Source organism: Primulina tabacum, chromosome 11 (assembly GCF_025594145.1).
Source record: "Primulina tabacum isolate GXHZ01 chromosome 11, ASM2559414v2, whole genome shotgun sequence".
Lineage (NCBI taxonomy): Eukaryota > Viridiplantae > Streptophyta > Magnoliopsida > Lamiales > Gesneriaceae > Primulina > Primulina tabacum.
In genome coordinates this window covers 38,578,114-38,590,531 of record NC_134560.1, presented here as the reverse complement: position 1 = coordinate 38,590,531, position 12,418 = coordinate 38,578,114, and the positions used below count along the sequence as shown (strand labels likewise).

The 12,418-nt window shown below is 30.6% G+C and overlaps 1 pseudogene; it reads right to left on the bottom strand.

Moving 5' to 3' along the window:
• Positions 1-201: 201 nt before the first annotated feature.
• Positions 202-1,567, bottom strand: LOC142519851 (protein SOB FIVE-LIKE 5-like; annotated as a pseudogene).
• Between the last annotated feature and the right edge of the window lie 10,851 nt (positions 1,568-12,418).

Genomic DNA, 12,418 nt, shown 5'->3' with positions numbered 1-12,418 from the left:
GGTTATCCTTAATTTCCCATGTTAAAAAATGTAGGGAACATGGGGGCTCCATATATAAAAAGACAGACAAACAAACAAAAAAACAAGAAAGATTGAAAGAAATTGCTCAAATATTTCCATTATTAATTTGTACACAAGAAATAATGCTAAATCTTTGAACAAAATGAAATTCAATTCCCACAAATTTTTTTTTTTTTAATTTCATTTACCAAGCTTCATTCCCAATCCCAATCCGTACTACATTCAAAGCTACAAATGAAGAGAAAAGGAAAGAAAAAGGGAAACATCTCTTCATGAATTCCCTTTTGACTTAATTAGGATCGGAGATGCAAATAATATCGAATGTGCTTCGAATCACCATCGCTTCCCTTCAAACCACCTTGCAAGATTTTGAGTCCAAAAACTAAATAAATATAGGACAAGACAAGATTGTAAGCCACTTATTTAACATCCAAATTAATAAATAAATTCTAAGGTAAATGGATTAAATAGTACATATCCCAATATATATATATATATATATATATATATATATATATATTGGGATATGTATATATATATATACACACACTTAACTGGTTTTGGACCTTTTGGTACTGCTGATTTCCAGAAACTGACTGGAAAAAATCATGAGTCTCGTGGTAATTATGAGCTCTACCCTGAAAAAAATAAAATTGAATAATAAATTTACTTTTTTTAAAAAAAAAGATTGAATATATATTATATATATATATATATATATATATATATATATATATGTACATACATACATACTTCAAAATGAGTCGTGGAGTATCCTTGTGAATAATCCAACTCATTCTCCATGGAAGCCTGATTCGATCTTGTGTGGGAGAATCTTTCCTGTAAATTCATATATATTTCAAAACATTAAACAAACGATTCATTACAAAAGAACAACATACATTGATAAAGGAAACAAGCTTACATTGGAGAAGCCAAAGAAAGGAGAACTAGCGGTGTCATCGAGCAAATTGGAAGAAGACTGATGATATTCGTTGATATCCTTGATTCCAAGTCGATTTTCTTCTATTTTCTGTCTCTTGAGATTCTTTCCAGACAATGCAGATTCCTTAACAATCTGGCAATGATAAAAGCATCCTCCATTGTTGTTGTCTTTTCCAGTAGAACCATAGCTGTCTTCTTCGTTCAAGTAGTACTGTGGAGGTCCCGACGAAGCATCGGAAACCATGGATAAATCTTCATCATCATCGTCGAAGAAATCGTGTTCTTGGACGTTGCTGAAGGGCCTGTGGTGGAGAGACGGAGGAGTCATGTCCAAGGTAAAGCGTCCAACCTGATTCACACCCACTACTGCTGCTGAGTTCTTGGTTATCTTCAAAAGGGCAAATGTACTCCATTCTTGCGAGTTTGGTTGTTGAATTTGGAGTTCCTTTGAGTCGATTTTACGTTGGTTTTTCTTGTTGTTTTTGTTTATAGCGTACGTGTGGGGATGGGGTAGGGCGAGGGGGGGCAAAAGACGAAAGAGAATGAGGATGAAATCTTACAAGGGTTTGTCTTGGAGTTAAGACTATTGAGGGTCTCACTGTGCCAGTTGGATTTGTAATGTGGATGGTCATTGTATTTATAATATATGATAATTTTGAGGGTTTTATTTTTTTATTAATATTTTTAATTAGGATGTAGATTTATTTATTTATAAGATTTCGTGTTGTTTATTTGTTTCTTACAATAAATGAGAGTAGTGAGGGGAAGGGATTTTTTGGGGAAAAAAGCTATGAATTTTAGATACCAAATTTAGTTATTAATAGGATCTTGGTTATGGTTTTTTTATAGAGTGCTGACGTAACGCGAAACATATCAATATTTTTATATATCACATCCAAAAAATACAAAGTGATGAGTTGGTTTTCATACTATGGGGCTGGGGTTTGCATTCTGAGCTTATCAGGAGCTCTAGTGAGCGATACAATCTCAATCATTTCCAGTCAATGAGGAGCACAACTGCTCAACCAAAGGGAGACCCATTTTATTCTATCTTTCATGTCGGATCAGTAGTTGAATTAGTTTAGTAAAGAAATCTGCCACGTCCTTTAAGATCCATAGCCAAGATAGGGTTGGGAATAGGCCAAGGTAGTTTTATCTCTTCGATGGGGTTTCCTCTTTGACAGATTGAGGTATCCTGATAGCTTGTTCGCGATTACACCTATTATATTGCTGGGATCAAATAACTAGCTTAGAGCTTTCACTTCATTGTTCAAGATCTTGAACATATGTATTTCATACATTGAATGCTTTCCTATTCAAAATTTCACGTCAACTCTCAGACGAAAAAAATAAAAATCAAAACATAACCTAGACCAAAACCCAAACTTTAATATCTACGAGACACAACATAACCAAACTTAAAATATCTTTCCCCTCGATGTAAATACAAGTAGATGTTTCAATAAGGAGGCAATCAACATCTGACAGCTGTAAAAACATTCATATTGTATTTTGTTCAAAAAAATTATTGTCGAACTCCGTAATTTTCACCTTGGTCTCTCAATTATATATGAGATTTAATAACGGGGGTGGGATACATGTGTCTTAATTGAGCAGTGGATAGATCGATATTGTAGATATTACATTGAAATTCCCTTACAAATAATTGGTTCAAATTAAAATATTTGATTTCGTCCATTTTTTATGAAATTGATTGTGGAGAAAAAGGGGATGTATCTTGATGATGGATAATTGTATATATATATATAGGAGTAGTACCGAGGGGTTCACATGCAAGACAGCGAAGGCTAATAACAAAAGGGGGTCACACCTCTCATCTTCTCTTCCTCACTGTTTGGGCACCTATACCTTTTAATTATTTTCTCCCTTCTTCTTCTTTTTTTTTTTATTTATCGAAATCGACATTTTGTAATTCGTATGAGAGGTAATTAAGTATCAAATATACCAAGTACATTACAGATGAATACAAAACAATTATATATATAAATATATATATATACTCACTCGTCTATTGACTATAATTAAAAATATTGAAAAACTATAACCGATGGTAATATTTCATAATTTCGATTGAATCTTCTACCCAAGTTGCATTAAAGTATGAGGCACGTTTCTTTATGGTGATCTTAAGGAGATAGTTTATATGCACTGATTACCAGCGGAAAAAACTCTCGTTTGTGGTCTTTGTAAATCTCTTTATGGATTGAAACAAGTGCATGGTTTGATAAAATTCGAACCACATTCTTGAGTGCTGGATTCGACCAGAATAAATATTTGAAAAAAAAATACTCGCTTACAATTTATATGTTTTTTTTCGTTTGACACTATATTCAGTACTCATCTATTCAGTACTCATCATAAGTTGGAGGTTGCAGGAGAAAATTAATAATATTTTTAGAATTTGATGTAAAGTTTTATTATAGAATGTAAGATCGAGTAGAAGATATTTTACCAAAAATAATATTTGTGGTAATGATGTAACTCAAAAATTCTAAATTGTAAAATAGATCAAGCGTCGTGTTTCGCTTGATGTACCTAGTAGAGACAACTATTACAACCCAACATAGAAAATAATATTTGCGCTTTGATCATTTTTTTAACATATAACTCGATATTTTTACTTGAAAAATAAAAATTGGATCTATAATGGACCATCACACATTTATTTATGCGCTTAAATAAATATGGGAGAGAGAGATGTAATTCTTTATTCATTAAAAAATCAATCTCAAAGTACACAAACAAAACCTAAAATATGGTATTAATTAATCCAACTATATACTGTTCTATACATTAACAAATATATATATTCTTACAATTGTGTGTGAGTTCCCAAAATTTATTTATTATGTTAGTAAGTGTTAAATAAATGCAGTACTATACTCTATATCAAGAGCGTGTATCTTGTCAGACGATTTTACGAATCTTTATCTGTGAGACGGGACAACCCTACCGATATTCACAATAAAAAGTAATATTCTTAGCATGAAAATTAATATTTTTTTTATGGATGATCTAAATAAGAGATCCGTCTCACAAAATACGACCCGTTAGACTGTTTTACAAAAATTTTTGTCCTACATTAATCGTGAGAAGAATAAAAATTTAAATTATGGATAAATAACATAGTATAATTAAAGTATGTAAGCACTTAAGTACTAAGTCAGTTCGACTGTGTAAGATGTTTAAAATATATATTTATTTTATTTTATCCACAAAAGGGAACAACAATGTATTTGCTACAAGTGCAAGTCATGTACTCAAGGATATTACAATAAATTGATTGTTCCATCAAATGAATAATAGATTAATTTTTATAGAATTATAAAGTAACATTTTACAAATTACTCCAAATAGTAATTCTAATTATAATGTGCTCTTCCAAAATAATTGGGTTCTTCATTATCCTATAAACATGCGCTTTTTGGAGTCTTACAAGCTTTTTCACGCGTCATAACATTATCTCACATTTAGAAAGTGGTTTTTTTTACTTGCCTCAGCATTCGAACTAAAGGTGTAAATTAACCGAATCGAGCCGAATATGATGGAAATTTGAAAGATCGAATTCGGATCGAATTAATTATATTCGAGTTCGAGCTCGATTCGAAGTTCGAAATTTTAAAAAATTTCGCTTGAATTTGGTTCGAATTAGAACTCGAGTTTGAGTTCGGCTCGAAAGATTCAAACATGTCGACGAACTATTCGAACTCTTAATCAAAAATAAGTATTCAAAAAACTCGAAATTTATTTATTTAATATATAATTATATTAATAAAATAATAAGGCTTGCAAGCAACTCGCGAACTATCGAACAAATTAATTTGGGCTCTAGTTCGGCTCGAAAAAAGTCCGAACATGTTCGAGTTCGACTCATATACGAATCAAATATTTTTCGAGCCGACTCGATTCGTTTACACCGCTAACTCGACCCATGACCTCTATGATAAATTCATAGATTTTTAGAGTGTGGGCGCCAAGGGAGAAGTGAAACAACGGAGAAGTGAAAAACCATTTCTTAGTAGTGTGATAATGTTATGAGTAACGACGTATGAAAAAGATCGTAAGAGAAAAAACCTTAGAGTGAGTCTGTTTACAGGAGAATGTCTCAGAAGGAGTCCAAAACCGAAATAGCCCAGAGTCGTTACATTATTAATTTGGACCCCTGATATTTTTTTTTAGTTTGGATTATAATATTTTTATGGAAAAAAATAACTTATTAAAATTCTTTGGGAGATTGGAGTGTGACAACATCTAAATTCTACTTGTCTCATTTGTTGTTTTCGTAAATACTCGTTATCATGTGTGTTCGAACTCAGACATCTACTATGTCGAGAAAGTTTAAAAAGTATAATCGAAATTCATATTTTTCTCTCTCTAAATTTTTTATATTTTTATTTCTCTCTCTATTTTTTTTGAATAACTATTAAAATTGTCGAAAGAGCCGATTCATCACATAAGCTGGCCACTTCCTCTCCACTCCAGATTACACGCACTCACACACACATGTATGCACGTGTGCATATATGGCATTTAGAATTTCCAAGAGATATACACACACATGTTTGCACGTGCGCACACATCTCAATCTAGAGAATAATTTTTTCTTGGGTAAATTAATTTAATTTTAAATCTCGGGTTTCCTTAATTATTTGAATTAATTTATTTCTAATTGTCTTTCTTTTCTTTTACTTGATTATTACAGGGACAGTTGGATTTGCAGTGAGCATATTGTATATGCTTCGATGGGGCATTGGTTCTTTCGTTGGGTCAAACGTTAAAAAGAAACATCACGTGCTCCTTTGGATCGCTCGTTAGATTTGATTTTTATTAGCAATCCAAATTAAAAATAAACCCGCAAAAAAAACTAATCAGTATCGTCATTTCATATGCTGGCATGATGTTACGTTCATGCAAACGTAAATGTATATATAATAGACTCTTGTAATGACTAACTCATAATCTGATATCAGACTGTGATATACAACTACAAGATATATATTTAGTTTTGACTGTGAAAAATGCGGATGCGTTGGAGAACATGAAATTCGTCGTTTTTACTTTTACGAAACTTTTCACTTTTCAAATACACTCTATATTTGAAAATAAATGGGGTTGTAAGTTGATTACTACATGGATCTTGAAGTATTGAAGTTGAAGAAATTGATATTTGTTCATGGAGGCCAGCTCACACATGGGCATTAATGGCGGAATCAGAAATATGGTTCTGCCCGGGATAGAATTTTAAACTCTAGAATCTTTTAATATTTTAAATTGATCTACCCGAACTAATATCATATTATTTCAAAATTATACAAAATTTACACATAAATTTTTTTAAAAAAATTGGTAACCCGGGTACAAGAGCACGTAGCTCCGCCCCTGCACATGAGTCCATCTATTGGACAATGCTGATAATTGTTTGCTAGCTTGTCTGCCCGAACCGGCCGGTTTAATTCAAGAAATTAGATTAATTTAGTACATGTAATAATATAGAGACAAACTATTCCTTTATACTTTATCAGAGTATCGGATTTCTTCTGCTTACAGATTCAACTGCAATTTTTTTTTTCAAGTGAAAAATATTAGACTTGGTATTCAAACTCTAAACCCTATATTTTTACTGAGAAAAAAAAAACATTTATGTGTGTAAAATTCGATCCAATTTCAAATTTTACTTCACAAGTTGTCAGAATTAAACGAAATGATAGTCGATGACTCGATAACTTCTGTAAAAATATCAATTCTATAAAATTCAATTCGGATTCGAGTCACGCCTTCGTCTCGATAGAAAAGAAAGACATAAATATGCAATGTATACAAACTACGGACTACATAATTAGAGACATCATGTGCCCACATGGTTGAATTAAATATTTTGTTGGGAAAATGAAAATAAAAAATAAAAATTGGTGGTTTATTTAATAATAATATATGATTTTCTTCGAAAAGAAAATAGACAAAAACTCGTGTGAGACGGTCTCACGAATCGTATTTTGTGAGACATATATCTTATTTGGGTCATCAATGAAAAAATATTACTTTTTATTACGAATATCGGTAGGTTGACCGTCTCACAGATAAATATTCGTGAGATCGTCTCACAAGAGACCTACTCAGGAAAATATATATCCCGTGGCAGTTGTACACGTGGGAGGTGGTCTCCGATTGGGTCCCACTATATTTGTTAAAATTAGTCGTACGGATTCTTAAGTACCAATACATTATAGAAAAAAGGGTTAAAGATGGAATTCTCTCCAAAATCATTTGGGCTCATTTGAGCCCAATCAATATTACCATGTGTGGCCCAAGTGATTGGATTTTGGGCTTCACTTGCCACCCTTTTATGTTAATTGCTAGGTCCATGCAGAAATAAAATCAATAATTTGTTAAACCTTACTATATCCAACCCAATTTTAGTGAGCCAAATATTTAATTTGTGCTATTACACGTCAATATCCTCCAAATATAACATCCTAGTTTTTCATAATAACATCTTTTTCCTCTGTTTTTCATAGTAGTTTCGACTCATATCGTGTTTTTTGGATCAATTTAAAGCTTAATGAATGGAGTTAAGCTAAGAAATATATAAAACTCGAAACAGATTATTCTATGTACCGGGGAAGACGTTTGAAAGGGCGCATCAGCAATCCAAATGTGATCTGGAACAATCAAGGACGCACAGTAGACGTTTGGCAGGGGCATCTTAGCACCCCAAATGTGGCTTGTGACAATCTAAGCTGGAAGGAGGAGGTGCCAAAATGTCTTTTTGTGCCCTGAAATTTTCCAGGGCCGTGAAGGAGGAGCCTAGCCGTCTGGAGGTGTTGTTTGATTAGAGTTGCGAGTTTTCATTGATCTTTAACACCAAAAAGTGTATTTTTGTCACATTTCAAAATTTGTGACTTGAATATTATCCATCTGGATGAACTAACATACATGATAGACAAAATAACATCAAATTTGGAGAGTATCAAACAAAGAAGATCATTTGCATTTATATTGAATTCTCACTTTCTTCTTTCCAATCGAAATGAAGTTTGCTTCATTTTCTGGTTATGAAACTTGTGATTTGTAGTGTTACTATCACAAGTTATAAATTGTTGTACATTCACAGAAGATTGTCATATCATGTTAGCACCATGTACTGGAAAAATTTGTCTTTAGGACAAAAATTTCTCTCTTGCATCGACTTCAAATTTGTTAACATAATTTATTGAGTCTTGTTATTTTCAGGTGCAGATCCCGTTAAGATGATCCAGAGAAATCCCCACAATCAAAATTTTGTTATTGTTATTTTTTTTGGTTGGTAATTTGAAGATGTGTTTATTATATACATGAATAACTTCAAATTATATAGTCTCACGAAAATACGAAGAATCGTGAATCTCCGAATTTCAAAAATCAAGTTTTGAAATTTTTCATTGCTTCTTTTTGTTATAATCCTTATATGCTTCTCAATTTTTGATTGAAGAACTAAAATTGTGTTGATTTTTCATTGCTTTTTTTTTTTATATATATAATCCTTAAGTTTTATGAGTTTTAAAATTTAAAAGTCAAATCGATAATGGAAATCGAAAGTTTTTAATTTTGTAAGCAAATACACTTAAATCTAAATTTGTAAAATATTTTAAATATTGAATTTAGATTTCTAATTTGTAACACTTAACATTTGAAAAACTTGAAAGTTTCAATACCAGTCCAACGAAAAGTGAAGTGATAGTCTTGAAGAATACAATGTCCGTCAAATTTGGGAATAATATATAATAGTTGAATTCTTTAAGCGTGAATGATTAAGTCCAAACTTAGCCACGTGTAAAATCTTTAATTTGGATTTATAAGTTTGTATTGCTTAGAATTTCATAAAATTTTAAATTTTTTAAACAATCATGCTTAAATCCAAATTTAGCAATATATTGAAATCTTGAATTTTGGATTTCTAAGTTTATATGAACTTGGAATATTTAAATTATTCGAGCAAGTGCGCTTAAATCCAAACTTAACAAGATATAAAAACTTGAATTTGAATTTTTGATTTATGTCGCTTAGAATTAATAAAGTAATGCTTGCCCAAATTTGTGGAGGAAACCTTTGATAAGTGTAATTGAACTACATCATTATCCTTTCTTTCTAATTTAATTATATATGCGAATTTTAAAAGCTCTCAAGCCTAAAATAAAAATTTACAAAATATAAACTCTTGAGTTTGAGTTTTCTAAAAGTTGTGCAGTTAAAATTCGAACGTTAGAATTATATTAAAGAGTTGTTTCAAATTCTTTAAGCAACTAAGCTTAAATCCAAATTTGAAAGAATTAAAATATTGAATTTGGATTTATAAGTTTTAACTCTTAGAATTCAAACTAATAGCATATTATACATTTCAAAGTTTGTGTAACTTCAAAATATCACAAAGTCCTATAAATAATATGATGTGTGGGGATACCTTATTTGATGTAGAAATGTCATATTTAAATACAACATGAAATTGAATAAATTATGGTAGGTCTGGAAATATACGTTGAAGAAATAATATAATGCTAAACTTGATCTTTAGTCATGTTATGATTGAGCGAAATCATAAGATAACTTAACAGATTCATGGTAACGTTGAATAGAGATCAATGAACTTAAAATATGCATAATAAAGTTATCATAATGACAATCCAACATTGTTAATTGGATATCTCAAGATCTTGGTTCAATGAAACAACTAAATTATGAAAACTTTTGCTAGCACTTGAGAATTGCTCTCTTCTCATTCTTAAGACAAAAAGTGTTGTTCCTACAAATGTAGCGATAATAAATTTGAACTTCTAATTGTTCATTTGCTTGTAAACGATGAAGTATGGTAAGATACTCTTCAAAGGAAAGATCACCTATCTAATTGCGAGGATGAGCCACCCCAACGAAAGACTTATAAAGTTGAGATGTGTTCTATGGTCAAAACCGATACAAGCTAAAAACCAAAAAGAAATGACAAGAAAGTTATTGTGTGTGTATTGTTGTATGGTATTACACAAACCGCCAAAAGGTTTCTCGCATTGCCAAATTGTTCACTTTGTGGCCTAGTAAACCCGATAGTATTCTACTAAAGAATAATCAAAGTCAAAAATAATATCTCCTAATGTTATGATTTTTCGTGTAAACTCTTCTTTAATATCACATGCATTCATGCGTTAATTTCAATGTGAGGAATTGCGGGATAAACTTTAACCTTAATGAATGAAAATTAAGGTAAGAAGTATATAAAACATAAAACATGTTATTCCATGCACCAGGGAAAGCGTTGAAGCGCTTGGAAGGGAAGCCTCATCACCTTTAATGCGGCCTGGAATAATCTAGGCCGCAGGATAGGCGATTAAGTGCCTCCTATTGCACAATAGCACTATATGCATGACAAATTCATCTCAAAGACAATTAACTCTATCTTACCTCGACTTTGAATTTGTTAACATAATATATATATATATATATATATACACACACACACATTTTCCCCAACTTTCGAATTTAATAAAGGTTTTTTTTGATGGTTTTGTATGGATTGAGTTTATAAAAATATACAATAAATTGTTTTATAATTATAATTAAAAAAATTTAAAGACTTGATTAGATTAAGAAAATTCATACATACGAGTACATGAATTTCAAGTTTTTATTATATTGTTTTGGTTACTGAAGAATATGTCACTTATAAGACAATTTTACAGATTTTTATTCGTGACACATATTTACATGATCCATAATTATCATGAAAATTAATATTTTTGACATAAAAAATGATAATTTTATGAGTTAAATCTTATAAAATTGTCTTGTATAACTGATCCATGAGATAATCTCACAAATAATTTTTATATCACAGGAATCACACACGACATTTCACTAACTGGGGCCAGACAAGACACATCAGCAACCCCTCATGCTTGAATTTGGGTTTTATTGTGAAATTAATTTGTGTTAATTTTTCAACGTGAGATGACTCGATCTATTTGCACTTGAGTCTTATTTGCATGGAAATAAGAAATTTGGTTTAGTCAATGATTGGAAAAATGAATTTTGAAATAATATTTGAGAAAGTTGGTTTAGTCAATGATTGGAAGAATGAATTTTGAAATAATATTTATGTTACGTATATTTTAAATCAATCTATGCATTTCAACAGAGGGCCCATGTCTCAGTTATCCTTATAGGTAGAATTATATTTGAGGAAAAATAATAATTATATTTGAGAATACAATATTTGTTTCATTTTTGTTTCGAGTAAAATATCTTGTGTGTGAATATCTTATCAACTTAAACGTATTTTCAAACGGTATTCGATTTTCGATTAAAATATGAATTTTTCGAGAACTCGATTAATATTTTTACAAATTTTCCTAAACAAAATATTTTAATTATTATCTAATGGGCCTATTATACTATGTTAATGGGCTTACACTTGTGCCATGTGTTTTATATATTTAATAAGCCTCCAAAAACCATACACACATCCAATAACACACGCACACCACATCAAAGCACTAGGACTCTCCTAGGGCAGCACCTACAAGATCACACACATGATTTTCAAGCAAGTTCATGTAAATTTGAAGGAAAATTCAGCAAGGGTCGCCTTTTCGCTAACGTTTCCTCGCATCGTCAAATTGTTTTCGTGCGTGAAATACGCAAAGACACGCCTTAACTTTCTTTCAAATATCTTTCACACCATATTAAGTTTTTTTTATTAAACTTTGCATGAAAAATATGTGGCAAAAGTTTTATTTTCGTTTTTATGGACATACATGGACACTCATGTTAAATAAAATAATCTGAAAATTGTAAATTATGTCCTATATATATGTTTTTTTTTAAATTTTAATCATTTATATTGTCAAATTTTCATTTTAACGTATCATAGCGCTGATGTGATATCAACATGATGTTGACCTGACATGTTAAAACCAATGTAGAGCTCACGTGTACAATAACATATCAACATTTTCGATTAAAAATAACTATTATTATTATTAAAAAATGAAACATAAATGACTAATATTCAATTATGATGATATAAATATCAAAAATTGCAAAAGAGATAAATAGCAATAACAAAATTGTAATCTTTACTAGAATTAATTATATATCTTTTATATGTTATTGAAAAAGGAAAAATTGCACATTTTGTATTTTATGTTTATCTTTTTGCAAATTTGATTTTTTATGTAATCATTTTTTTAATTTTTTTTTTTTATTTTAGTCTTTTTATAGGTGACGCCAACGTGTCCAAAGTTACATATACATTCACAAACAAATGACAAAAAAAGCCTAAAAAAAAAGGACTAAAACATAATTATGATGACATGGGGACAAAAATGTAATTAAATGCCAAGGACGACAATGGTAATTTTCCATTTTGGAAATTACAAAGATGCATGCAATATATATATATGTTTCA